This window comes from Thermobia domestica, chromosome 10 (genome assembly GCF_964235325.1).
Source record: "Thermobia domestica chromosome 10, izTheDome1.hap1.1, whole genome shotgun sequence".
NCBI classification, from domain to species: domain Eukaryota; kingdom Metazoa; phylum Arthropoda; class Insecta; order Zygentoma; family Lepismatidae; genus Thermobia; species Thermobia domestica.
In genome coordinates this window covers 115,375,416-115,379,010 of record NC_137463.1, presented here as the reverse complement: position 1 = coordinate 115,379,010, position 3,595 = coordinate 115,375,416, and the positions used below count along the sequence as shown (strand labels likewise).

At 35.8% G+C, this 3,595-nt stretch overlaps 1 non-coding gene across 1 annotated transcript; it reads left to right on the top strand.

The window, feature by feature from the left end:
* The first annotated feature begins 3,128 nt into the window (after positions 1–3,128).
* On the top strand, positions 3,129–3,200 carry TRNAA-CGC (transfer RNA alanine (anticodon CGC)). The gene has a single exon. It is a non-coding gene; the product is annotated as a tRNA-Ala (tRNA).
* The last annotated feature ends 395 nt before the right edge of the window (positions 3,201–3,595 follow it).

Genomic DNA, 3,595 nt, shown 5'->3' with positions numbered 1-3,595 from the left:
TTTAGTGTAATTATTAAGATATTTTACCTTTTATCAAATTTCCAGCAAAAGAGTGTTTTTTCCATCTTGCAGCCCACCAATTTCAGTACTTTTTTCCACGAAAAGTTCAAGCCCTAGTTATAATAATAACACCAACACAGACACTTTCCCGATAGTACTCCTTTCACATGTAAGCAGTTCCAAATAGTCCTACCTTGTATGTCGTCTCAGATTTTTTTGCGCGATTTTCTCCCCTTAAAATACACAAAATCGAAAATTATGGATTTTTCTTCTAATGAAATTTCAGGTGTGCTGGTGTCAACACCAATACAACTATAAGTGGATAATAGCTTAGGAGGATTCTTTGTAAAACTGTTTAAGCTGAAAATTCAAAATCAACCAGTTATAAGTACAGGGTAAGCACAGAAACAGCCACAGGTTCCAAATTAATGTAAATTTAATATGCGAAGGAATATTTTGCTGAAATTTTGAACAGTGATACATAAACTCAAAAAGTTTTTGTAGCAATAATTGAAATCACAAACACTCGATGTGCGCGCCACCTGTAACGCGGGAAATATCGAGGCGGTAATCTAACTCCAACCATACGTTATGAAGCATATCCGGTGTGATGGAGTTGACAGCATCACGGATGCGTTCTTGGAGATCGTTCAGAGTTGCGGGTAGTGGAGGTGCATACACTTTGTCCTTCACTAATCCCCACAGAAAGAAGTCACAAACAGTGAGGTCAGGTGATCTTGGAGGCCACTTGCAAAGAACTTGATCATTGACTCCAGAGCGCCCTATCCATCGGTTTGGGAGGTTCTCGTTTAGAAACCTGCGTACAGCACGAATCCAGTGTGGCGGCGCTCTATCTTGTTGTAGAACGAAGTCGTCTATCTCTCCATTACTAAGTTGCGGAATCAACCAGTTACGTAGCAATGCTAAGTAACTTTCACCTGTAATTGTTTGTTCCAGAAAGAAGAACGGACTGTGCACCCGACGCTCTGATACTGCACAAAAAAAAACATTGATTTTCGGTGAGTCACGTTTCACATTTATACTTGCATGAGGATTCTGGGTTCCCCATATCCTTACATTGTGTCTATTCACCTTTCTACTTAACTGAAATGTCGCCTCATCGCTGAAAATGATCGTCAGAAAGTTTTCGTCGTTTTCCATGAAATTTTGCATAGTCTCACAGAACTCATGGCGCTTTACCTTGTCTTGTGGGTATAACTTCTCAAGCAACTGCAGTAGGTACGGTTAACACCGCAAACGCTTGCATAAGATCTTGCTTACTGTTGTTTGTGGCATCTGCAACTCTCTGCTGGCTTTACGTGTAGACTTCTGTGGGCTGTGTACGAAGGCTGCTCTTACGCGCTCCACAATTTCCTTAGAGGCTGGACGTCGCCCTGAATGTCCTTTTCTTTGATCACAAATGCACTCCGTCTCAATAAACGTTCTATGCCACTTCACAATGGCTTTGTGTATGGGTGGATCAGCATTAAATTGTCGTTTGAAATCACGCTGCACTCTCACAGAGCTGCTTGTTTTTGCAAATTGTAAAACGCACCAGCTTCGTTGCTGTGGGGTGAACGCCATTTTCGATATTACTGCCCTCTAGCTGCCCTGGTCAGAACTAGGATTCTGAAAAGGTAGATGGGAAAATACTTTAAGTTTACTGAGCTCTGTACAAAATTTCATGTAAATGTTCAATTAAATGTTAATTATATGGCACTTTAAAATCAGGTATTGTTTCTGTGCTCACCCTGTATATTGAGTATAAGAAATCATACGAGAAAAAGTCACATATTCGCATGCCCGACCAGTCTCATGAGAAAATAGAAAGCTTTATTATTCCAGACAAAAGAGAATTGATTGTGTTAGAAATTATGTTTGTTCAATAGAATTGACCTGGATACAATAGTGGTCTAACCAACATTCACATTTCTAGGTACTCTAGTAAAATTTACAGTGCAGCACACATGCAGAGAGTTTCACTGCACTAGTTGCGAAAAATTAGCACTGTAATTCATTTTCAGAGAATGGAAAACTAATTAAACATCGTTTTTAACTTGCTGTTGGTTAGAGACCACTATTGCATTCAGGTTCACAATTTCTAAAGATTGCTAAAAGAATAAGAATGGAATGTGTCCTCTCCTCCTCCATATGCAAAGCTAATTACTTTGTTATAAAAAGTACAGTATGTGCGTACCCGTTAGGAATATCTGTGTCATTGTTAGGAATATATTAGTCACCGTTACGAGTAGAAAAACAACAGCAGATACAATCTCAGCTAACATTCCAATTTTTACATAAAGCCTACACTACATAAACAAATTTAAAAATGCTTCCAATAAAATGACAAAAACTCCAGAATAGTATTGGCAACCAGCGGCATGCTTTTAATAATAATAATAATAATAATAATAATAATAATAATAATAATAATAATAATAATAATAATAATAATAATAATAATAATAATAATAATAGTAATAATAATAATAATAATAATAATAATAATAATAATAATAATAATAATAATAATAATAATAATAATAATAATAATAATAATAAACAATTTACTTCTGAAACAATATTCTTTACAAACTTTATCCATGGTGAGATCCTGAATTTGTAACGATAAATAATGTTTTTAAGCTATAAACGTGTAGTACAAACCGCGACCGACTTATTAAAAAAATGGTGACATCTAAATTTTCCTCTGTAAAATCCAGGACGAATTTGTATAAATCATGTAAAAAAAATCTTTCTTCCCCTTGAAAGCAGCAGTTTGAAATACAATGGGACACATGCCTACTTGATCTTAGTGATGAGTTCATATACGATACCCAGTTTAATCTTCTTAATATGAGTAACTCGTAAGATAGTACTTTCGGAGTATAAATTTTAAAATATCTCCTTGAATGCATCTCCTGCTCCCTTAGGATACACATCAAACATTCTAAATAGCCTATTGTCTTCCCGATGTAACTTAGAAGCTGGGTTTGTATACCGAAAAAACAAACAAATAAAAAGATGTAAAATGAGACGTCATAGATAACCAAGTCTTACATTGTTACTTGTTATAACATATAAAATCTATGCAACAGATGACTGCGAAATTGGCTAAAGTTATCAACGGGGGTGTAACTCAGTGGTAGAGTGTTTGCTTCGCATGCAGAAAGTCCTGGGTTCGAACCCCAGCACCTCCACGTGTAATTTTTGTTGTACATGGATTTCTTTACCAACGCATTTACTGAACCATAATCAAAAGGTTTATATTCAGTGATTCATAGGTTATATACACTACAACTACACCTTCGACTTTTGGTGCCCCAGCAAATCATAGGAAACATCATTTTCTAGTTACCACATGATTTTTACGATTTCAAGCTCGAAATTTATGATAACCAAATTCCACAGAAAGAATTTTCTCCTCTCAACCAAAAAATTATCACCAAATAAGCACTAAAGTTTTCATTCGTTATCCATACATACTGCATCAATGTAGGTCTCAATTCTTTCGTTTTCCGCTAGTTGCTGCAGAGATTTTATATGTTGTAACTGACAATGTAAGACTTGAATGTCTATGACGTGTATACAGTTG